Below are 26,642 nucleotides of genomic sequence, written 5' to 3'. Positions count from 1 at the left end.
CTGGCCTTTCTTGTGTCAACAATCAGTTACAACAGAGAAGATCATGGCTTTTGCCTTTGATTAGAAGAATCATCTTTCTGCAGTTTACTGAAGGTCACAGCATTTGCAACAAGTTCCCTCTTATTACAAAATCCTGTGTGTAATGTATACACTTGTGGAGAATACTGAAAAGAATTTATTTTATAAACATGGGTCAAAAAGGTTATTAAAGCTGCAGTGAATTACAACGTTTCCTCTTCAGCTCTGGGTGCCTCTCTGCTAACCACTCTGGAAAACTACGGAAACCTTCAAATGAGACTAATTAAGCTGTCAAAAGGTAACCATGTCACACTACCACAATTTGTTAATAGTACTGCCAACTTTCTGTATGACATGACAGGACAGTGAATCATGTCTCTAACCCCCATTAAAGTTAATTAATAAAGAAAATTCTCCACATTTTAGCCATGGAATATTACACATGGGTGGGTTTCTCCTCCCTCGCTCACACCCAACACCACTACCTCCCCCTCCCCCCCCCCCCCCATGTTCTAGGCAATGGAGACAGGCTTGGCAAAGGGGCAAACAAAGGAAATTCAGTAGGCTATACCAATTCAAACTCTCAAAAATAACACTGGTTACCTAAAGTTTCTATAATAAGCCTGATTCCTTAAAGGTGGCAGCCAAAACAAAGAGACATATTGCTGCTGCCATGGTATCGGACTCTATTCTTATCAACCTAACATTGCAACACAAGAAAATCAGCAACACAACTTGGAACGTAAACACTGTGACTATGTAAAGGATGGCACTGCAACTACTTGTAATTTGTATCCTTAAGGATAGTAGGATAGAATATGAAAGGAGGATGTCTCATGAACACATACACCTTACTAAACAAATTTTGAATGCGATGTTCCTGCTTCTTAGCAAGGGGTTGGACCTGGATTCTATGATTCTATGAAACATACATCAAACTAAAAATAGGCAGGTGAATATGCCATGTATTGCCACACATGCTTTCTAATGTTTGGATCATCATATTAAGAAAATTGCTGATTACTTTTAATATTATATTCCAGAAACATGTTGAACCCATTCTAGAACTTGGTTTTATTTTAGATATGTCTGTGCCAAATGGCTTGCTGGAGCCAAAGCAGGATTGCGCTTTTATTTATGTTTATCTGCATTCAGCTCAATAAACAAGTTTGCCATTTATTCTGCACAAATGTAAAAGCAATTTAACAGAGCATAACTAGAGAATGAAAGGTTACTTAAAATATGACATAGAGCAAAGACCCTTCCACACAGCCCTATATCCCAGTATATCAAGGCAGAAAATCCCACAATATCTGCTTTGAACTGGGTTACCTGAGTCAACACTCAGGTAATATGGGATTTCCTGCCTTGATCTCACATCAGTTGTTTGCCCTATTCGATTTGAAGGAGACAGTTAAAGGAGGAATTCTAAAGAAGATCTTAATGTCTGGATCAATGCTTGCGGGAGATGACAGTATTTCAGATAACTTGGTCCTAAATCCTTCTTGAGGCACGAATAGTGAGAAAGTGAGAAACTTGAAAGAAACAATATGCCTCCCCTTACTTCTCATTTCCACCTTGAGGGGAAGTACCTTAGGGGATGATTTCTATTTTAATAAGAGTTACTCCTGTAACTTATCAAAATAGGAACCATCTTCTTCTCTGAGAAGGGTGGCAAAAAGCCTTTTCAAATGCCTGGGTGGGAAAATGGCTGCAGGGGCAGCTCGGGCCAAATGCCCCCCTAAGGAAGCACTTGAGCTTTTCCCCTTTCATGGAATGACCCTTGACTTATTCATAGGTCATATCAAAATCCATAATTTTGTTCCCAAAATGTGTCCTCAATTTATAGATGGGGTTGACTTTTACATGAGTATATACAATATTATGAAAAATTAAGTAATATTTTACCAATAAACCAGAAACATACATCATGCTTTGACTCTGGCTTGCTTCAATACAACATAAATTGAGGGTAGGAACTGTGCATCCTCCCATTGCTGCTTAACTGTGGCTTCCAGCTTTCTTCTCCACAGACTGTGATAGGTAGGACATTTGGGAATTGTAAACTAAAAGCACCTGGGAAGGTCACACAATTCCTGCCTCTGGTTTACACTAGCCAGAGTTTGCCCTGTTCAGTTGTAATTCTAAACCACATTTAGTTAAAATAAAAGGGAAGGGGAAACCTCAAAATCATTTTCTTGCAGTCAAAGGGAATACTATAAGTGACCAATAGTTCCTGTTTATAGAAAAGGGCATTTGCTAATCAAGCGAACTACTCCATGATAACGTAATAAGGCTTCCTCAATAGCCATTTATTAGGATCAAAATCTAATAGTGCAAATATATCTATATTACAGTCTAAATAAGATAAAAGTATGTGCCAATAGCTAGCTCACACAAACAAACAAAAATGATTCTGGTATTGATACCCTTTTAAAGAAAAAATGAACATGTATTTATCACATTTCACTTTAAAGCAGTGGTTCTCAACCTGTGGGTCCCCAGATGTTTTGGCCTTCAACTCCCAGTAATCCTAACAGCTGATAAACTGGCTGGGATTTCTGGGAGTTGAAGGCCAAAACATCTGGAGACCCATAGGTTGAGAACCACTGCTTTAAAACATTTGGGTTACATATTGGGCAGAATTCAAAGAGTATAAAAAGGAAACAATTCTGATTTCTTGCAGTTCTATATTCCAGCTGCTATCTACCACTCTACTTCCCATCATGTTTCAGAAGTTCTGATGATAGGAAATAGGAAAGATCTGTTATACTGTCAAATTTAATTCATGATTAAATTATAATCAGGTGATGTATGCCAGTCTTATTTAAAATATATATATTTCTCAGTTTTTAAGGCTTGATTTTTTTCATGTCAGGAGAGACTTGAGAAACTGCAAATCACTTCTGGTGTGAGAAAATTGGCAATCTACAAGGACATTGTCCAGGGGACACCCAGATATTTTGATGTTTTACCATCCTTGTGGGAGGTTTCTCTCATGTCCCAACATGGCGAGCTGGAGCTGACAGAGGGAGCTCATCTGCACTTTCCCTGGATTCGAAACTCCAACCTGTCAGTCTTCAGTCCTGCCGGCACAAGGGTTTAACCCATTGCGCCACCAGGGGCTCCCTTTGGCTTGATAGAAATAGTTGAAAGCTTGCACATATGCCTTGTGTGGTTAAAGAACCACAGACCCACAAACATTCAATGGTAGAATACTGGTAAAAAGCCTTCCATTGCCAAAATGGGAGGTAAGGATTGGAATGAAGAAAAGTTGCATTTTTATACAAATGTTGCAGAACTACAAATTACAATCATATGCAAAGACAGAATGAGGACCAAAACATTACACAGCAAAGAAATCTTTCATCATCCCTTCCTCTATACACAATAATCAGATGTCAAATGTAAAACACATCCAAATCCTACAGAAAAGAACTGTCAGTCAGGTGATACATGTTGAGTTGTTAGATGCCTGTTCAGTGTAGGATCTTTCTGGACTTTCTTGTACTGCTCTCAGTCATATTACCTCAACCTCCCATTCATCTTTCCATCATAAAAGTACAGCCCTCTCAAGTACAATAATGAATTGAATTCTCAAATTATTATTTTAGAGGCTTAATGGAATTTTACTGTTTTTAATGGACTCGCACAAAGCGGTTTCGTTGAATATTTTGTGATTCTATAAACAGGCTTGAAAAGAGTTGATGTTTGGGGGGAGGGTTCATAATTAGCTACAGAAATATGTCAATTTATTTCTAAAGACCTTTTTCAAGTCATCAGTTAAATAGATGCACTAGTTTAAAACACTCCATTCAGTTTTTTTATCTTCAAAATGGAAGTATTTTTATGTGTAAGACCAAAACAAAATTTCCCGTTGTTTATTTACATTTATTTATTTACAGCATTTATATTCTGCCCTTCTCACCCCGCAGGGGACTCAGGGCAGATTACAATGTACACATATATGGCAAACATTCAATGCCAATTAGACATACAACGTATATAGACAAACACAGAGGCTATTTAACTTTTTCTGGCCACCAGGGGAGCTGTCGCTTTCACCATCAATCTGCGACATTGATGAAGTACTTCTGCATTCCCCACATGCTTTGCTGGAGTGCTTTCTGCTGGAGTCTTTTTATGGCCTCATAAATTAGTTAAATTAGCCTCCCCACACATAGGTGGTACCTAATTTTCCTACTTGACAGATGCAACTGTCTTTTGGGTTGTTCATTCGTTTAGTCACTTCTGACTCTTTGAGACCTCATGGACCAGCCCACGCCAGAGCTCCCTGTTGGCCATCACCACCCACAGCTCCTTCAAGGTCAAACCAGTCACTCCAAGGATACCATCCATCCATCTTGCCCTTGATCAGACCCTCTTCCTTTTTCCTTCCATTTTCCCCAGCATAATTGTCTTCTCTAAGCTTTCCTGTATTCTCGTTATGTGGCCAAAATACTTCATCTTTGCTTCTAATATCTTTCCCTCCAATGAGCAGTCGGGTTTTATTTCCTGGAGGATGGACTGGTTGGATCTTCGTGCAGTCCAAGGCACTCTCAGAACTTTCCTCCAGCACCACAGTTCAAAAGCATTTATCTTCCTTCACTCAGCCTTCCCTATGGTCCAGTTCTCACACCCATAGGTTACTACGGGAAATACCACTGCTTTTACTGTGCAGATCTTTGTTGCCAGTGGATCTTCCCCTAATATTATTTTAATATATCCCAAATCCTTCTTACTACCTAAATGCCCAATTTTGCCTGTTGTGTGCAAAGAAATTTATATTTCATTTGGATAATTCTGTGTTTAATTAGACAAGCCCTACAATATACCATGAATTTCTCAGAGAACAAATAATATAGGAATTTGAAGAAAATTTCTACAACAGCAAACAAAAGAACGACTACCATTTCATGCCTGGCTATTACTCTGATGGAACATAACATTTCAGAGTAGAATGCCTGTCTAACTAATTTTGATAGGACTAGGCTTAACACAACAAAAAACCAGACTCTTTCTTTCTCACCCCCCCCCCCCCCAAGAATGGTGATTCATAGACTGCCAACTCTCTCAGAATAACATATTGATTACCCAAATCAAGGAAGATATATCCCTGAATCTGAAAGTCTTGAGCAAAACAGTTGGTGACTGAGTGACTTGGAAGTCTTTTATCCATAAGGTCCCCATAAGCTGAAGTTAACCTGATGGCAGTTAACAACAACGAACACAAGAAATCCTGCTGACAAACATCACTAACAAGATAGAACTTTCTTGCTTTCCTTACTGCCCTACCAAATAATTCTTTCTGGAGGAAAAAAACTGGAGGAAACACTTTCTGAACTACCAATACATTCCTTTTTTTCTTTTTTTCTTTTTTTCTTTTTTTTTTTTTTTGACCTTCCAGGGCCAGCTGTGTAGCTATGTGAGTGACAGCAGATGGGATGGTCCTCAGCTTTTTCATTCTACTGAATGAAGCTACTCTATCAGTGGCACCAGGCCAGTGGACTCTGACTATAGTTCACAATTTATTTATTTATTTATTTATTTATTTATTTATTTATTTATTTACGGTATTTGTAGCCCGCCATTCTCAGTCATAAGACGACTCCAGACGGCTTACAGAACGGCAGCAAAGGTCAATTGGCAATCTACAGTCCACAAGTACCAGTCCATGCACTGGATGTAGAAAAGATGGATATAAACACAGCCCCTCCCCACATCACAGTCATTTGTGTCATCTTTCCACCACCAAGACAGTCTTCAAGATGGAGAAACTTTCTGGAATGGATATTGGAGGATTCTGGCAGAATCCATTGTGCAAGCTGAAGTTTTTCTCCATCCACCGAAGTCATCACAATCTCTTAGAATACTTTTCCTAGTTCTGTTATTTGCAATGTGTGTGCTTTCGTGAAACAGTGTAACATTAGATGCCTTTATTTTTCTGCATATACCATATGACTGCGAAGCATCGAGTCACTAGATCATACATTTATTTTTATGATATATTATGCTCTTTGATGTCACGTTGACATCTAATTGATGTCGTTTTTGCTTTTTTCGTCTTTGTTTTGTTTCTGAGTTTCAATAAAAAAGCCTTTCGTGCTGATGAGTTAGAATACTGACAGACATGAGCATCTCTTTTATGATGTATTGCCAAGTAATTGACTATATTTCTAGCTTCGGTTGAATGTATAGAAAGCCTTCAGTTTCTAGGCAGAGCTCTTTTCACTTGCAGCATAGTGTAAGATTTTTATAATTCAAATGTGTAACCTCAGCAGTACATTTTTTCCTGTATAGCAAGAGATTAAAGATACAAGACAGATTTCCAAAAGAAGCTTGACCTGCAATTGACTGCCAAAATACCCCCATCTAGTCTTAAAATGATGTTAAGATACCAAAGGATCTGAACTCAATGAAACTGAAGGCAGAACCCCTGCTATTTCAGCAGTGTAGAATGCTTTATACATAATGGTGATTAGGAATAACATAGCATAGAAGGGCAAGGATGCAGTCTCTCAATCAATAGCAAAATTCTCCGATGCACCAGCAGAACATCTTCAAATTATACTATTATGCTATTGCTATTCCCATACTTATAAAACTCAGAAGAAAGTAACATTAAATGATATGGGTGTCTGAGATGCTATCTCTTTCTTTTCTTTTCTTTTTTAAATTTAGTATGGCATACTACCATAGACACCATAAAAAGGAAAAGAGAAAATGACTGCTATGACATACCAAGGGAGTGCATGGTCTCCTTGTTGCAAGAACTCCACTGGCTGCCAGTCTGTTTCCATGCACAATTCAAAAGTATGGGTTATGATTTGTAAACCCCTGTAGAGCTATTTGAAAGACCATATGTTCCCATATGAACCTGTCTACCACACTTTAAGGTCTTCAGTGAAGCCACTTCCAAACCACAATCAGAACTTCATCCCACGGGATAAGTAAAGCGTTTGAGATTGTTGGTTTTCCCATAAGCTTCGCAACGCCCCATTTGGAAATTAAACTGATGATTTTCTTACGCCATCACACCTGCTCTTTTTCTCCACTTTCTTTAGGATTTATTCATTTGATTTGCTTCACACGGTAGAGATTTGTTTCCTTCCATTGTCCCTCCAGAATTTCAATTATTTATCTTTTAAAAAATAACATTGCCCCAGATCATAAGAAGTGGTTTTAAAGTAACCTCTCTATTGTTGATCATAGGAAGTGGTTTAAAATTGGAGAAATTGACATTTCAGCTCCTCCCACAGACAGCGTCATCGTTTTATGTACAAGCAGGCAACAAGAATCACTAACTTACTAGGAGAAGACTCTGACAAGGCCTAAAACTTCCCTCTCTCCATCCCCCCTCCTTTGAAAAAGCAGGAGGGCTTTGGTTAGGAGAGAGGGGATTTCTGCTCTAAACCCCCTTGTTGGATCTTCTGTTGGCAGAAGAGAGGCAAAGGCTTCAGACCTGCGGGGAAGGCTTCCTCCAGTAAGTTAAGAGGGAAATGAGGGGCAGGAGGGAGTCCAGATGGGGGGAGGGAAGGAAAACACATGCTTTCCATGCCTGCAGGAAAAATGTCTGTTTCTCAGGAAGAACCAGGTTTAAAGGGCAACTTTTAAAAATTTGTTTTCCAGCCTTTAACCCAATTCCTCATGCATTTTGGCTAAACTTTGTTTAGTTACACACACACCCTTTTAACCAGTTTTAACCTGGGTTATAATGCATGTGTGGAAGGGCCCCGAGACAGCTTCTTCTTTACTATTTGTTTCAGCAGCAGATTAATAGTTTTTTAAGTCCAGCTAACATTGGGAAATGTATTGTTTTTCTAAGAAAACATATTTCTATGATGCTACAGTGCTTTTATTGTTTGATTTAAAGTTGTAAATGGTTATTGTTAGTTTAATACTGTTTTACTATCAGCCCTTTCATGTTTTAACCCTTATGTGTTTTTACTGTAATTCCATTTTTAAACTGCTTTCAGGCTCAGTCTAAATAAAGGTGGATGGACCAGCTCTTCATTTCCTTCTCCATGCAATTGGGAAAGTTTGAGTGTATGCCCACCGAATTCCACTAAATGGAGGGGATTTCTGTACCTATCACTGTTGTCTTCCCCCAGCTACATACAGACTGGTGGTCCCCGTTAACATGAATGCACATGAAAAAACTATTTACATCATACCAACTGAAACACTGTAGTTTTTCTTCTGGAACATGTATTTTCATGACATTAAGATACATCCCAGCAAGGCTATGCTGGGAATTATTTTTACCCATTATTATTTAATGGGTGAAAAAAGAAGATAATAAAAGAATTCTATTTCTTCTGTTGCCTTATTACATGCCACTTTGGAATCCTGGTCACCTCTTGAATTTTGATAATTAGCTCTGAAAATTATTTGTCCACCTTCTCTTAAACTTGCCTTTTAAATCACATAGCTTAAAGCATTCAGCACCCATGAAGCACCATATCCTCTTTAAAGAAGTACCAGTTTCTTAGTAAACTCAAAGACTCCTGCTCTTTCCACTGTGCTCCAATGCTCTCATTCTTATTGCATCATTTTCTCCTTTGCATTTAAGACCACAGATTAAATCCAATGCAAACGGAAAAGGCAAATACCTTTAGAAGACTTGACAAATATTTAAGAAGTGCAAAAAGAGAGACTTTACTTCTATCTCCAGATCCTCCTCCAACATTTGTTTGCTAGGCAGAATTCTCCCACTTTTATCTCCTTCTTTTTAACAGAATGTCACACCTGCACATATCACAACATACACCAAGGGCATGATACTCTAAACCAGGGGTCCTCAAAGTTTTAAACCAGAGGGCCGGGTCAGAGTCCTTCAAATTGTTGCAGGGCCAGATTATAATTTGAAAAAAATGAACGAATTCCTATGAACACTGCACATATCTTATTTGTAGTGCAAAAAACACTTTAAAACAATACAATAATTAACATGAAGAACAATTTTAACAGATATAAACTTATTAGTATTTCAATGGGAAGTGTGGGCCTGCTTTTGGCTGATGAGATAAGATTGTTGTCGTTGTTGTTGTGTGCTTTCAAGTGATTTCAGACTTAGATTGACCCTGAGCGAGGGCCGGGTAAATGAACTTGGAGGGCTGTATCCGGCCCTCGGGCCTTACTTTGAGGGCCCCTGCTCTAAACAATAACAAGTGAATAACAAAGGTCACATTTTTATATCTTTTATCATTGATAGTGAAGGAAGAATTTGAATTATAAAGAACAGTTTGTATCTGATAAAATAATGCAAATACATCTTCAGTCCACAACATATTTAAACAGAAAGAAGAAACTTTGGCTCAAAATATGTAATTTGATCTGCTTAGTTTCTTGGATAATATCATTAAGATATCAGTGATGGCTCTCACGAAAATAAAAGCCCCAAAGCAGAAGGCAGGCTTATATGCACACAATACCAGCAGAAGGGTGCATTAAAAATCTGTGTGCACACATACACACTTAGATATCAGTTGTCTGCACGACATTACGCAAGTGGAAGGATGGGAAGTATGCCTCAGAAATATTTTCCATGAAATCCACAAACCTATGCTGACAGTGGGAAGCCAGCTGTGTAGACAACACAGCTAGTGTTGGTCTCAATTGTTTCCATCAGCTGCATGGATGGGAACAGAGAAGAATGTTGGGAGGCCTGAACCCTTTGGGAATGGATATATTGTCTGTGTGCATTTGATCCGCACAATTAACATTCTTGTACTAATGTGACAGAAGGCAATGATACATGTTCTAATGAGCCTAAAAGAGCTACACTCTTTAATATTTCCTCACATTGCAATTCCCAAGAGTACACCTACAGTGGTTTATACATACACCTAAAATATGAAGAGAGAATGGAGCAAATATGTTGGCAGCTCAGTGTCAAGGGTTCAGTGGCTAAAAGGGTCCATTCACCCTTTATTTTCATAAGGGACATTACATAAGACTTCCATCTACACAGCAAACACAGGTGAGCAGCTAGATGAAATAATACAGGGATGCATAGAGACAGATAATTAATATATTATTAAACTCATACAATAATACTAATATGAAAAGCAGAAGCTGTGAAGAGCACAATTATTAAGATTTTCAAGTGACACAGAAAAGGCTTTTAAAATTTCCAGTTCATTTGTTCCCAAATCAATACTAAACAAATGATATCACTGGCTGCTTATTTAGCAGTCAATATCTGCACATATCTAAACATTTACTAAGAAGTAATAATCCCACAGAAATTAGTAAGAGTTATTTTACTGCATCTACCATATATGTAGAATAAATTTCCTTGACAAAAAAAATCACACTTTAAAGATGCATAACAAAGATTCTGAAAAATGAACATGAAACTCTGCCACTGCATCTACACAGCTAACAATAACACAATCTTGTTCACATCTTCTCAAAAGTAAGCATCTTTAGTTGTGGCACTTACTCCTATGCAAGTATTACAGGCATGTAGCTAAAACTCTAAACACAAAATCAAGCAATGAAACAATTGAAAGCAGAACAAAAGTCACTTTAAGCAGACAACATGAATAAATAAAATTATACAGTAGATCTAAAAGTCAGTGGATTAAAATACTCAACGTAGTGGAGCCCAATAAAATTAAAATAAAATCTCAAGATGCTAAAAAGTTCATAAGAAAAGCAACAAGTGAAACATTGAAAAAACCCTTTCACTAGTTGCCATCCTCCTCTTTGCTAGCCCAGCAGCACTCATGCTGCTTCCTATAGCCACTGATCTGATTTTGCAGCCTTAGGGCTTGTCTACATGTAATAACCCATATTCATTAAGCAGATGATTCCGGCTATCTCTCCAACATTCTGCCACTTCCAAGTTAGCATGGGGTAAATCAGGTTAATCCCATTTAACCTCACATTAAGAAAAGTCGGGATACTTAGGAGTTTGTATGAAACTCCAGAGCAACCCCATTGCTTCAGTGCCACATGGGCTATGCTCATTAGCATAAGGGAAAGGGGGCAGACCAGGCCTGTTTCACCACTATCACTACTTCCAGAAAGCTGCAAAGCACAATGGGACTTCTATTGTGAGTGCCATGCTGACATTGGGGATAGCCTGTTTCAGCTACCTCTGGGATCAGTCCAGAGCATTTCTGATTTGGACTGACCCCAGATAGTTGACTAGTGTAGATGAAGCCTACTCTGCTCTGAATTTGTCTTCACTCTCTTTGAAAGGAATCTAAAGTACTGACCATCATCACATCTTAAATTTAAACAAATGTTCCTCTGACTAGTCCTGAACCCTTCATTATTCAATGACTCAACTCCATTTGGAATTGACAAGTGAATTTGGACCTTATATAGCATTGATGATGATTCCATTCTTCCTCAAGTGGTTGCATTCATAAAAAACCAATTGAGTAGCTCAAGACTACATGGTGCACAAGGTTGCACTGCACGTATCAGCAAACACCAAAAACTGTGGAGAATAAACATTTAAAGTAGCGAAGGAGCATTGTCCCCTTCCAGTTCCATTGTATCTCCCTGTCCATTCAGTAGAATATAACCAATAATTGCTACCCTCACCTTAATCAGTACAATACACAGCGAATGCTAATACAAATCATACCTATAAGCACAGGATCCTTCTTTTGTCCAGAAGACTGCAGATTTTTGTTTTTGCGGCCCACTGGTGGTCCACAGCCCACAGGTTAAGAACCACTGGTTTAGAATCACAGAATCATAGAGCTGCATGAATATCCCACAAGCTATCAACTCCAACCACCCATTCAGTTCAGGAAATCCTACTACAGCATCCCCAGAAAGAAAATGCCCAGCCTCTTTAGAAACACATCCAGAGAGAAAAGACACAATTACCTCTCTAGGTTATTGGTTCCTTTGCTGAATTCCTCTTACTCTCAATAAATTCATTCTAATGTTCAATCAGAATCTACCTTCCTGTAACCCTATCAGGCCATTAGATCTAGTCCTACCCTTTAGGGCAGTGATTCTCAACCTGGGGTCCCCAGATGTTTTTGGCCTTCAACTCCCAGAAATCGTAACAACTGGTAAACTGGCTTGGATTTCTGGGAGTTTAAGGCCAAAAATATCTGGGGACTCCAGGTGGAGAACCACTGCTCTAGGGAAACAGAGAACAAATGCACACCCACTCCTCTGTGACAACCCTTGAAATGTTTAAGCAGTGTAATCGTATCAAACCCCACTTCCAGCCATCTCTTCAGCATGCCAAACTGTTTCAATAGTTCCCCATATGTTTTGTTTGCTTCACTCTTAATTCAAATATTTGACAAGCAAGGATAATTACTAGAAAAATAACAGATACTTAAAAACGAACTTACTTATTCTTTTATTTTATAGGAATCAATCTATGTCTTTCCCAACAGAGAAATAGTGTTCTATGGTGGGTTGATTCATTCACTGGAATAATTACGAAAGTTCCCCAGAATGACAAGCAGTTAAAAGATTATGGAGTCCTATTAGGAAAGGCAACATAAAGAGCCCATTGCGAAATTAACCAAGTGACAGGTTTAGATGTATCATCACGAACAGTTTATCGACACAATAGCATACAGGCAAGTGCTATAAATGTTACCAGAGGAGCAGTTTACAATATGCTTTGCCTTGAAAACCTGGTAAAAATAAACCTGACAGACAGGGTTCGTGCTGTGTCTTTCTAATCTCTAAAAGCAATTGTGTACAGAACAGGTAATAAACAAGGGTGTACAATGTCCATTTTTTATCTCTTCGAATCAGAAGTACAAAAGAGGAAGAATAAGATATAACTGGGAAATTCAGCCAGAGGTCAAGCCAAACAACCAATCTGTTAAGGCCTTATTTCAGAAATGCTTAAAACAAAAAATTCTACTGTTATTTTGTAAATTCCCCTTTGGATGCATAGATTACCTGTTAGCAAATAAAACCAGTTTTGCTGACAGTGAGAAAAGTGGCAATGGTGGCTTTTGGTTATTCAACACTTAGATGAATATGTCATTACTACTGTGACAGGTAAAAAAAAACTGTGACAGGTACTCCCAAATTTTGGGAGTTGTGTTTACAATTATTTCCCAGAGGGTTCTTCACAAAGCTATCATCCCACAATCCCATAGGATGCAGCCATGACAGTTAAAGTGGAATTATGGTGCTATTAACCATGTAGCATGAAAGAGAACAAGCCTGTGGCTCCAACAAATACCACAGGGACAGAATTCAAAGGAAGGAAATAACCAAAAGTTAGGATATACCTAGGTGAATAAAAGGCAGAAAACAAATTGGAATGTGTTTTCTCTCTTCTCTATGCCTTTAGAGAAAGTTGGCTACTATGCCTGGGTGCCAGAATTTCACTGAACACACATTGATCTCGACAAATGGTTCAGAGCACAAGCTCAAAGATATAGAATGCTTAGCATGTAGACTGTTTTAAGGCAGCTAACACAAGGTGCTTCACTTTGCAGATTTCATATTTGAGACAGAAAAAAATGATATTATAAGAAGTCTCACATGGGATCAATCATACTGGTCAGGAGGCTGGACACCGTCAAGCAGTTTGTTATTAATTTTGTCTACTTGTACATTTTTGTTACAAAACAGTGAAGATATCGAATAAATCGTACTCTTGCTCAACCATTTTGTACAGTTCTGCATAACAACAGGAAACAATCTTCAGTGTTTCTATCCAATTTAGCCTAAAATAAGATCATGTTGCACATGTTCTTGAAGTAGTGTTCTTAAAGAAATTTAGTTTCAGTTTTTAGGGATCATCACACTTTTGATCTTGTTGGAGGACAGATATCTCTTCCAAGATTTTTTCCAGTATCAGTTGATCATCCCTTATTTGGAATTTCAAAATCCAGAATGCTCTAAACTTCAAAATTGTTTACATGAATGGCTGAGATAGTGACACATTTCTTTTCAGATGGTTCAATATACACAAACTTTATTCCATGCAAAAATTATTTAAAATATTGAATTAAATTACCTCCATGTTATGTATATAAGGTCTAAATGAAAAATAAATGAATTTAGTGTTTAGACTTGGGTTCCATCTCCAAGATATCTTATTACCTACATATATGCAAATACGGGCATTCCAAAATCCAAAGAAACTTGAAATACCAAACACTTGTGATTCCAAGTATTTCAGATAAGGGATATTCTAACTAAACCTATATTTGTATTTCATAATTAGAACACTGGAAACAAACATGAACTGAAACTGCTTTTTTCCCTTTCAAAGTATTTAAATTTTAGTACATTACTCAGAAGTACAAATCAGCCTTAACAGACAGTAGTGAAGTCATCGGTTCTTTAATAGTTACTTCATTCTGCAACAACTGTAATGTGATGATAGCCTTAAACAGAGTGCAACTGATAAGCCAAAAGGAGGAGGAGAAAATCAACAGGGTAGTCTAAACCACATTATACAGAATAACAGGGAGGCATAGAAAACTAATTCATCACAAGGATATGCAGTTTAATGACAATGACTCTGAAATCCCAATTCTGAGTTACAACACACACACATATGCTTCAATATGTGAAATCTGAGCCATATCATTTAGCATAAAAGGAAAAAAATGTTATAAGTTGAAAAGCAGAATACAAAGTGTCTAAGCAGGAATCATTTGTTCTTCAAAGTGAGTGCACTCATGAGGAAATTCTCCAGACTGAAGTAATGGTTATATCACAATAGCACTAATTTGCTTGGCACTGAGAATTGGCCGGGTTTTCTGTACAAATCCATTTAATCTACTACACATGCCTGTCTTTTGCATATTATCATTTCCAGGATGTATTTTAACAATACACTCTAGATCCCATCATAAGGTGATCTCTGGAGCCACTCCATAACAATCAACACCTGGCAGTGTATTTTATCTGTGTGCAAAACTATTGCAGGACATCATATGGATCTGAACTGCCTATCTTAGTTTATGCCAAGGCTGCCATAGGACTATCTTATAGGTCATACCATCAAACAAAAAGATATGCTCTTGCCTATAAAACTGTATAAGCAATGATGTCTGAACAGCTGCTGCTAGAAGAAGCTGAATATTCTTCTTGCTTTTGCATACCTCTAGACATCAGCCAGGAAGTTATACGCAAGCAGCTGTGTGAACTATATAGGACAGTGGAACAACTCACTTCTTTAGGTAGGCAATGTTTTGCTTTTCTTGTTAGAAACATTAAACAAGAACTGTTTTCCTTCTGATCAAATCTGTCCCAGCATTGTGCAGTGTTTTTAAAGAGCAGTTTTATGCACACAGCAGTAAATTCATGCTTAATGCTGAACATATGCCTATCATGGAACAGCAATCAGTCCTTTAGCAAGCATCGTACTTTGGAGGCGGGGATGATTTCATTACATTATAAAGTGTGAAAGTGCCCTTTAGTGAGTTATGGGAAGTCAGTTATAGTAGTGGCCTTAGTGCAGGGGTAGCCATATTGTTCAAATGTTGTTGGACTGCAACTCCCAGCAGTACTAGCCAAGGCAAGCAATGGTTAGGGATGCTGGGAGTTGCAAGTTCAGCAACATCTAGCAGGCTGCAGTCTCCCCAATCCTAGCTTGGAAGAACTATTTCAGATTACAGATTGGCAGAATTAGCCCCATCTACACTGTCATATAATGCAGTTTGAAACTGCATTATATGGTCAGTGTAGAGCCATATAATGCTATTCAATGCAATTAAACTGCATTATATGAGTCTATGGCCCTATCTACACTATCATATCATGTAGCCTCAAACTGCATTATATGGTAGGGTAGATGGCCATGTAGGTGGAGTTCTAGTTTACAGTATCTTTGTGGTACTAGCTGACTCTTGGGAAGTTCTTCAAATAAGAGATTATTGAAATACAAAGGTAAAAACAAGTTGTTCCAATGTATTTTGTCTGGTTATGCATCACACTCAGGTTCTAGCAACCACCCAAAATAAATCTTTTAAACAATGGTCTCATTCTTTCTTTCCAGACAACTCCCAGTAAAAAGCAACACATTCATTCTGCCCATCATTATCCATTACATGCCAGCCCTTTTTGCATTATTCATTAAAGGACTAGACAAGATTTCATGTCACAGGTCACAAATATAGACATACCAGTAGTGTGTGTTGCACTGCAATCTTATTTTAGGCTCTGTAACAGGCCTCCTCATAGCCATTTCCAGGCTATCCCAAATGAAAAAAATAAAGAATGGCTATATTCCAGAAGCATTCTCTCCTGACATTTCACCTGCATCTGTGGCAGGCATCCTCAGAGGTTGTGAGGTCTTTTGGAAACTAGGAAAATGGAGTTTAATCATCACAACCTCTGAGGATGCCTGCCATAGATGCAGGTGAAACATCAGGAGAGAATGCTTCTGGAACAAGGCCATACTGCTGGAAAACTCACAACAACCCAGTGATTTCCAGCCATGAAAGCCTCCGACAATGCATCAAAAATAAAGTAGCCACAACGTTAGTTCAGCCTCCAACATTACTGTTTCAAAAGTGCCCAACTACACAGATACTTTTCCAGAGAAGAAATTTTCCCACTAATACAGTTCTATCCATATTTAGATATTGTTAGGTGAAATGAACCATTTGTTTAAGCAATTAATTTTCTTTTGGTAATGTCTCTTAAATCATATGTTCAACATATGTGATACCTGTTCTTTTTACCCTTCCACAAACCAAGACTATAAGCAGCTAGAATACAAATTACTTTTGATTTTAAATCTGATCTTTATCTAGTCTTCATGAGAAACAGTTAAGTATTTAAAAATTAAAGAGGTCAAAGGCAGCAATAATTATTTTTGTTATTGTTTGCATATTTATATGATAAATTAGCTATTTCTCAAAATGGAACCCAAAGGACTCATTTTAATGCATAGGCCTAAATCTAAAGGAGACACGTGTAGAAGGAATCAGCAATCCTTCCTTCCCACTACAACTACTGGTTTTCAGGTTGTGCCAGGGTCTGCCAGACTCAGGAGAAGAAAACTCCAGTGTACTAACACTGTAGATCCAGGACGACAAATCATTTAGGCCTCTGTGTGTGTGTGTGTGTGTATTCACTTGCATTTGTGGAATATTCTTCTGCTGCTTATCACTTTTAGTTGCTTTTTTACACAACTCTAATATGCACACATCTTTATAAACACAGTGTTTAGTTTATAATAGACAAATTGTAAGATTCCATTTTGGAAATAATATGCCTCTTTCTTTTTTCATAGCCTTTCCACAAGAGATAAAACTAGGGATTGTTCCATAAACCATCTCCTAATAAATTGAAAGTTATAATGGATCTTAAATGGATTACTGATTCTTGCTTATAAAGTAGCCTAGACTTATTTGAGCAAGATCTAATTTGCTGTTGTGAGCCATTTCCAACTGATGGCGACCCTAAGGTGAACTAAAACAGATACTTCTTTTGCTGTGATTCCAAAACTGAGGAGGGACTCAAATCCCTGTTTCAATACTCAGACCACTACACCAAACTGAACTTAAAGATCAAATTATATACAAGCAAAAAACACCTTTTGAAACATGCTATAGCATGTCTCCTTGCCACTCACTCTTCTTACATTATTTTCTCCGAATACTTTCAACTTTGAAATTTTCATGAGATCCATGGAAATTTACTTCAGCCCCTGGCCCCAAAAAATACCTGGTCCATTCAAAACAATTCCCAGTAGTGTGGGCAGTGGCCAAGCTTTTAGAAATTCAACTGCAGCTCAAGCATGTTCCACTCAGGTCTATCTATGAATTAGAAAGATTTTTCTGCTTCCTTTATCTTCACCATGCAAACAGGAAATGGTTAACTTCAAACATGGTCCTCTTACAGTCCAGAGATAATGCACTGAATGTTACATACCAAAAGATCCCCAGGCTGAAAAGGTGTTCTGGTAGTACAAACTGGATTGACAGAGATATGCCTTGTTCCTTACGAGTAAGATTGTTTGCTTAAAAGGTAAATTAATTTGTTTTTGTCTAACGACTGATTGGAAGAGCACACAAAATGCAACAGCTGGTAACTGGAATATGGGGCATCTGACAATCATTCTGTGAAGAAGTCCTTCAGAAAGGCTGGCTAATAATTATTCTTTTCCATCAACAGAAAGTTTGGATTTGCTTAGTTTTCCAGAAAACATGTTATAGCATGTCTCCTTGCCACTCACTCTTGTTACATTTTTTTCTCCTAATACTTTCAACTTTGAAATTTTCATGCGAAAGTAATCTTTAGGAGACATTGGTACGTATTGGTAAGAGCACACATACAGAGACACACAGAGTTACATTCTCCATAATGACACTACTGTTTTTGTAATTACTGTTTTTCTTCATGTAGAAGTCCCACCTCTTTTTTTGTACTTCGGTAGTTTTCTGTTCTCCACAGCTTTTACACTACAAGATAATTGATCTAATTTCTGAAGCTGTACCATAAAGGATTATTCTGTAGAATACCACATTAAAGCTTGTTTTGGTTTTTTTCATCTATCCTTGTGATTCACCACAACCCAAGCTAGGCTTTAAAATGAATTTTACAGTCTAATAACAGAAAGGACTATTGTTGTCTAAGCAGATTTTAAATATGTTTTGTTCACTTATGGGAGAAGGTGAATTATGTTGTATTCAATATATATATTGCCTCCCTTCTTCCTCCTCAAAATTATCTAAAATTAGACATTTCCTTAAGGAAAACATGTAATCCTTTGAAGAAGATGTGTGTGCTTACCTGGCTCTGCCATTCCACACCAACAGGCTGAACAGTATTATCAGCTCTTTGGGTACTAATTCTTGCTTACTAGATGGATATTTTTCTCTTGCTGGATTAATAATCAACTTTCTAGATGAGTTCATTTGCAATTCTCTTCTGGTTAACCCTTTGCGTCATCTTCCCTTTAACCCTGAACAGCATATGCACTTTTCCAACAATTGTTTTAAAGCAAATAAAATAAAAGGGCAAAGTTGAAACAAAATAGTTTACTAGATCTGGTTTCAAATCCTAAATATATAGACTTCTAAACAAAGGGGAGGAATAAAGGCAGAAAGTACTTACACAGAGTTTGAGGTTCAGGCAATTAAAGGGTTTTCTAGTTTTTGATATCTAGTGACATGAAGAGCCCACACTGTTAATACCACCATAATTCCACCCAGCGGCTGACAAATCCCTTGGTTCTTGCCCAAAGGGTAAAGCGAATAAGAATGATAGTACTCCCAAATGCAGAATAAATGTTACTTGCTGCACCATATGACTAGTTATCAGAGTTATCAGTTTATGCAAGGCTGTCCATCTGTGTTGTCACAAACAGGGAGAGGAGAAAAAAATAAAACTGTCCAGGAGCAAGGAGAAGATAAGAGGCATCCCGAATCATTTTTTTCTCCTTTTACAGTTCAAGTGAGGCCAGAATTATTGAAAAGGGAAAACTTAGCACTTATGAAAGTCACCCTACCACCTACCCATGTTAATAAACAGCCAATGCTGGATAGGGAAGGGTGGGAGAATTACAATAATAGCATATCCCTAGGAGCTCTTATTTTGGAAAGTTCAAGTTAAAAAAAAAACCTAGAAAGTAAAAACATGAAATTAGAAAAGAGAAAGGAGATAGGTTTGTTGCCTAACAGTGTCAGAAGAAAAGAGGCTAAGAATCTGGGCACATAGCAGAGAGTAGATTGATTTAGCTGGGGTTAGGATGGAAAAGGAAGCAAATAAACTGAGATGCTCTGGATAAGTAAGGTGTTGTGTTAAAGAAGACGGAAAATAAAGGGAAGTGCAACCTTGTCTATCCTGCCTATTCTTTTTAAAAATCAATGAGTTAGGTTGAGGGAGCCCTGGGCAAAATCCAAGAGACTGCAGCCTTTTCACTTTAACAAAAACAATTCCCTGCAAAAAGCAGGCAAGGGCTGTTTTATTAAACAGCCCGAAAGTACCTTTATGTTCCCCACAGACAAAGGGCAAAACCTTTTCAAGATCAGGCCTAACACAAAGAGGCTTGACCTCCCCTTTCCACAAAACAAGAAGCAAATGTATATTTTACATGGGAGTACATGGGCTTCTTGCAGCACTGCTTCAAACCATCTATAATAAACTTTCCATAAGATGTGCTCTAGACAAAAACATACTGAAAAGTATGGAAGCATACTTAGTCATATTTATAGTGAATATTATTCTTTGGCCGTTTGAAGAAAAACCTTTTTAAGAAGCCAATAACGTGAGAAAGCACAGCCGCTAAATGTATTGTTAAGTATCACATCACTGATACTCTTGGGGTTTTTTTCTTCCTGGGAAGAAAGCTTAAATAACATTTTCTAACACGTTGGAGTGCTTTCCAGAAATGTGATGGCCTACAGAGGCAGTGTGGTACAAAAGCACACAGGAACTGTCGCTTAGTAAACAAGCTCTTTTTCTTAATTTTTTTTTTCCGGAGGATGGACACAAATAAATCCAACTTTGTTTCGAAAAGTGAACTAAAGTTATCTTTTGTTCTCTGAGAGGTACATTATATCTCCTTCCTGCTCCACCTGACTAATCTTGAGGTATTTGTTCCATCACCTGACTTAGTGGTTGGCTAGAAATAATACGACACAACAATCTGCTATTGTTACCCGAGACAACGACCTTTCATGTCCTTGAGCTCACCATGACCTTTCACCCTGCTGATCCCCCAATGGTCTCTCCTAACAACTCAAACTACACTCCGGCTGAATTCCAGATTGTCATATAAAGAGCCCTGTCCTTTCAAAACAAAACCAATTTTTACACCAAGGTGGGGGAGAAACACAAGACCATTGTTCCCTCACAGATGGAAGTTAGAGTTACTAAGGCAACAGCTCTAATCCTCCTTTTAACCACCTTTTTCACATCATTGGCCTATCAAGTATGCTACCTTTTAACTCATAAGCTCAAAAGCTGGTAGTCGAACTGGCTGCTCTAATTAGCTACGATTTTCACAGTACAGACAACATGATGAGCTAATCGAAATTTGCAAAATAATGACGTACCTCCAGCAAATATTCCTCCTCCTGAGGCCCAGTCTTAGAATAACAATAATGAGACCATTATTAGAGGAGGGCATTAAAATGCTGCACTGCTGCTAAACAGAGAACTTAATTGTTCTGGTCTTGTCCATTGAATCAACAACCTATTGTTGCAAACTTGAAAAATAAAGGACTAGAGAATGGGTGCCATAATGATTGGTCTGTGCTGCCATACCAGCACTCTGCAGAATTGTTTTTCCTTTTGAAACTCTTGATGGACTAGTAGTTTTGTTTAAAAGTAATATAAAAGGCAATTGTTTGGACAAAAAGTGCTATTTATTTAAATCCTTAGAAGCAGTTGCAAAGATCTGTTCATGACCCCCTGAGATTTTTTTTTTCAATCACAGACACAGGAATATGTAATTTACCACTGAAAGAGGGTTTTTTCTCCATTCTGCCCGTGGTTACACTAGATATCACTGCCTGTCCAGGTACTGTAATGAAGGACTTCCTTGGCAATCCTTTGGATCCATAAAATGTCAACCTTTGTAGACTAAGTTATGGATGTATCGAGATAATTGGCAAGCTGCTAGGTGACAAAATATAATTTACACAAAATAAGATTTTGAGCAATCAAGTCATTACTTCTAAGTTAGTACTACCAATTATATGTGCAACATAAAATGTTTGGTCATGACTTCTGAAAAAATGCAGAAGTATTGCTCAACTTTTTTAGGGCTTCCTCTTCAAAATGTCTATGTATATCTTTCACTGCCAATGGTGACTCATTCAGTTTCAATGGTGCTGTCCATTCATAAACACAAAAGACAACAACTATTCCCCTCAAAAATCTCAGAGGAAAAAAGAAAGTGGAGTATCCATGATGCACAAACAGGGTGGGATCCAGATAGAGTCTTGCACAAGGGAAAGGCCCTTAAGCTCATGCAACAGAAAAGTCATATTTTGGCTCTCTTCAGCTGCAGTCCCCACTGTCACATCTCAAAGCCTTTAAGGACATTCAACCCCTCAAGAACAACATTCTGTGAGAAAAAGAAATTGCATTACAATAAAATTATGTGTTGTTGAAAGCTTTCATGGCCAGAACCACTGGGTTGCTGTGGGTTTTCCAGGATGTATGACCATGTTGCAGAAGCATTCTCTCCTGACATTTGACTTACATCTATGGCAGGCATCCTCAGAGGTTGTGAGGATGCCTGCCTAGTTTCCAACAGGCCTCACAACCTCTGAGTATGCCTGCCATACATGTGGGTGACACTGCAGGAGAGAATGGTTCTGGAACATGGCCATACATCCCAGAAAACTCTCAGCAACCCAATAAAAATCTGGTTATGCTTCTCATTATTCCCTCCACCTCCCAACCTCCCCCTCCCCCCCCCCCACACACACACACATAGCATCCTACAAGTAAGCTAAACTTTGCAAATAAACGGTTTCTGTTTTTCCACACTGATAACTTTTGAAATGCGTTGATAAACCAACATCCCTGTTGAGTAAAGAGATCTGAAATTGTTTACATCTGTTAAAGATGGCAGCCTCAGTTAAGAATAGAAATCATTTTGTAACAAGGTAAAATGGATGCTTCCCACTTCCATTACTCACATGGGAGGGGGGAGCTAAAAAGCAGCCAATATATAGCTTTTGTGACCAGCAAATGTATATAATGCGTACTCAGCATCCATAAGCATAGGCTTCCTCCACAAGACATGAGGCAAGTTCTCCACAAATAAGTAACAGACAAAATGATAATGCTCTGAAAGATAATGTGGTTCGGATGGAAAGCAATCGTCCATCCATGGGAAACTGTGAGACCTCTATACCAGGTAAAATAAAGGCATTCACAGAAAGCAGTGTATTTTGTGGAAGCTTGCAAATATTTACAATAGAAGTAACTGCCTGAAGCTTCTTGATAGAGGAATACATGAAATATAAATTAGCAACAACCATCAGAAGTTTAAAGAAACAAAAACATTTGAGGAGAGCAAAGATGCAAAATAAGACAAAGCGCTTTAGAAAAGACAACATTCACTCAACTAGAGTACATACACTGGACTCAGTTATTGAAAGTTGAATGCACAGATTGGTAAATCCCATTGATTCCATTGGTCTTCTCCATGTGAAACTAACAATGGGCTTCAGGTCATTTTGTAACAACTGAGACAATAATTTTCAAGGCACATTTATTTATTTATTTTGTTTTATTCATACACTATAACCCACCTTGATTCCTATATTGGAAGAAAAGTAGGATAGGAAATAAACAAACAGACAAAGTAACATCAATAGAAACTATGGTCATATATTCACATACATACACAAATATTGGAAGGATTATAGCTGGAAGGCTAATAGGAAGCACACCAGATTTCAGATAAATAAACTATTCAAAATAAGCATCTGATATCTAAATTTCCCTACAAATGTCTGATTTTTACTCAGTTTGATCTGTTGTATGTACTTATGTTTTTATCACTCTATTGGTACAAGCGTAAGTACATCACAAGTTACATACCAGTACTTGCATACTGATAAAAGGTTAGCGTGTGGTGCTTTTTTTTTGCTTTTATTTTACTTTTTGGGATCACAATACACATTTCTTTTCAGTAGGGCATATTTCGTTTGTAAATTGAAAAAGAGACCACATAATATCACGTAGTATTAAACTGTAAACAAGACCTCTTGATTTATGCAATCCTTGCCTTGCTTCATTTATCTTCATCTTGTTGGGTTAAATTAATTATTCTCAGCAATGCACCCTTTCACTTTTCATTATACAGTATCAAATATTATCACTGTTGAGGGAAGAAGACTATCCTGAAGAGGGGTTTCTACGTATGTATGGCTCATGGAATATTAACAAGATTCACCATATAAAATAGATTCTTCATTGGATTTAAATAATTGCATTACTGGATTTCCCCAAAATCGTTCAGGCTCTGTATTGCAAGGAGGTTGTGTATTTAATATCATAGGGATTGTTCACAATGAATGTCATTTAAGCCAATATTGTATAATAATTTATTACTTTACTTACAATTATAAAAAAGACTGTTTTCAATTATTTATTCAGGGGAAATCCACTGTGTAAGAGAGGAGACCACTAATTATGACACACAATTTATTAATTCACAATATATTTATATAGAACCCACTGTATAATTAATAGTAATCAGGACCAATTTAGCTGATTTTGTACAGTAACAAGGGCACCATGTTAAACTATTTTGCAAGTTTTTTTCCCTCTCTCAACTTGCAACCGTACTGCTTCTGGAGCTATGTAAGTGGACAAAACAGTAAAGCCTTTTTTAATCTTACCCTGATCAACCAAGCCTCTCTCCCTCCAACCACAGCTTTGTGCGTGATATCTTTCTGCTAGTGTTTCTTATTTAATTAAAACAGACACTGACAGAAGGACATGGATTAGGACTGTAATGATGCATTTACTTAGATTAATCGGAGTCTCCTTTTGGAGTAATGGCTTAAACAAAGAACAAAAGGAAATTGTTATGAAACAGCCTTTTATCCCAAGCAAAGGTCATATTATGAGGTTTTTAATTTTGTCAGCCTCTGTTACACTGGGCCTCACTACTGGAACATGAGAAGTGCCCTTTTTTCTCTTCCAAAGCCCATTATTATAATATAGCCATTAAAGCTGCAAATTAAAATCTCTGATTTTAAAACAGGTTGCTTAGCTTTCAGAACCCTCTAATTAGCATGTTGTGCATTGTTGTGAAGGAAAGACGACTAAAACACTAATGACCCAATGCCAGGTGACTGCACTGCTGCACAAAGCAATAAAGGCCTTTTTCTTTTTAAAGCCACACAATGAATTATCCAAGCTGAAGTCCTTCCCGCACCACTTTGTACATAAAGAAACACTCACACTTAGTCACATATGGCCATTCAGGAGATACTGCCATGGGTTTAATATGCTACGAACAAAGCAAAGCAAAAATTATATACGAATAATGAGCGAGAACAAAACTCAGCAGGCTACCAGAAGCCAAAGGGGATTTAAGAAATTAACAATGTAGTTTTGTACATTGTCTACTTATTGAGTTCAGGTAAGTGGATATTGTAGATGGTTCTAATACTTTCAGGCGGTTTTGGAAATTCTATGTCTGCTACCTCTGTCATGAGATTGAGACTATACAGTATTAAAACAGGAACACAGCCTGGTCCAACAATGTTCTGACCTCAGTGAAGTCAAAGGTATAATGCCTCCATCAGGGTTCAAAACAGGACAGGCCCTGGGTTCCCACAATAGGCACAAATGCCTTCTGGGTGCCATGGGACAGATCCCAAGTAAATTAAAAACATCCCCAGTAAAACAGCAACTTTCAGGCTAAATCCCATGCAACATATGGGATGTGAGATTGGGATTTTGTGGTTGGGATAGGTAGTATTTTAAGAAATGTAAAGCAATGGAAATTGGCACAGTGAGCCTGTGACAGAGTACATAACTCTCTTTTCTCAGATGTTTCCTTACTGTAGAATGAGCTTTCCCACACTGACAATGGGTCAGGATGGGATTATCAACAATAATGTAAGGATGTCTACCTCAGAAATACCAGCACATGATGAAGATTCAGCATCTATCCTACTTTGTTGCTAAAGTGATCAAAGATATATTGTCGAAGGCAAAGATAGTTTTCCACATCTTTGCTTTAATAAAGCAGACATGTGTGGGAGCTTCAGTTCTGTACCCCCAGAACACATGTGATTTGTCCATTTGGAAGTACTCTGATCATGAAAAGAATAGGCAAACCTTATTTTGTTACAGAAAATCCATACTTGCTGACATTTACCTAAAATGTGAGGCTTCATGTCCCGTTATTAGTCTGAACACATTTTACTACAATATCACATTAAAAAAATCACTATATAGCACATTAGAGCAGAATCCGATGCTGAATTTGTTGATGGAAAGGTGGATACCAGTGGATCAGATGGGAAGTAAGGAGGAAGCACTATCCTCCACAAACACACACACAGCTAATCCACTGGAATCCACTAGTGCAGTGCTTTGCATGCTCCCCAAACTGGCTCTGGAGGTCTGGTTTTCTGGAAGCACAAAGGAGTACAAGTGGGATCAGAAGAAATTTCTGTGACAACCATCAGTGCAGTACTGGATTTCACCTTCAGTTTGGCACTAAGGTTTTATTGACCAACAGTAACTCAACATCCCAGAAGTAGACATCATGCCTAGTTCATAGGCCTGTGTGGTATACAATTCTCTGTACTGGATGATCATTGGCTTCAGCCCAACATTAATGCATCTCAACCGTCCACCTACAGCAAACAGCAGAAGGTAATTTTCTCTGGCCATGATAATACACAAAGACCCTGCTCAATATATGAAGGAAAGAAAAACTTTTCTCAAATCACAGGACTGACCTCACAAGACAATGGAAATAAGAACTTTTTCAGATGCTTCCAAATTCTATGTAATTATTTTTGATTTCTAGAGCAAAGGGACAATATAAAGTGTCTTCTTCAAGGCAAATTCTGTATCTTGATCTTAGAGACTCCAACAGTTTGCAGGGGGATGGGAGTCATTTCTTGTCTGACCTAAAGCAAGCAACTGATCTTGACCGCCTGGTGTGAAGGACCTTGGTGGAAGTTGCTTTTATTTTCTCCTTCAGTATTTTAACA

General features: G+C 37.9%; 1 protein-coding gene across 7 annotated transcripts in view; it reads right to left on the bottom strand.

The window, feature by feature from the left end:
* SOX6 (SRY-box transcription factor 6) overlaps positions 1-26,642 on the bottom strand; it is a 521,576-nt gene that overhangs the window by 342,937 nt on the left and 151,997 nt on the right. Inside the window, exon 1 of one of the 7 annotated variants that reach the window (XM_060767582.2) lies at positions 18,727-18,796. The exons of the other annotated variants lie outside the window; for them this stretch is intronic. The gene's annotated coding sequence lies outside the window, so the exon portion shown is untranslated. Of the gene's footprint in view, positions 1-18,726; positions 18,797-26,642 lie in introns of those variants that run through there. 7 annotated transcript variants of the gene reach the window in all.

The sequence above is a fragment of the Anolis sagrei genome, chromosome 1 (assembly GCF_037176765.1).
Source record: "Anolis sagrei isolate rAnoSag1 chromosome 1, rAnoSag1.mat, whole genome shotgun sequence".
Lineage (NCBI taxonomy): Eukaryota > Metazoa > Chordata > Lepidosauria > Squamata > Dactyloidae > Anolis > Anolis sagrei.
This window is presented reverse-complemented; position numbering and strand designations above follow the sequence as displayed.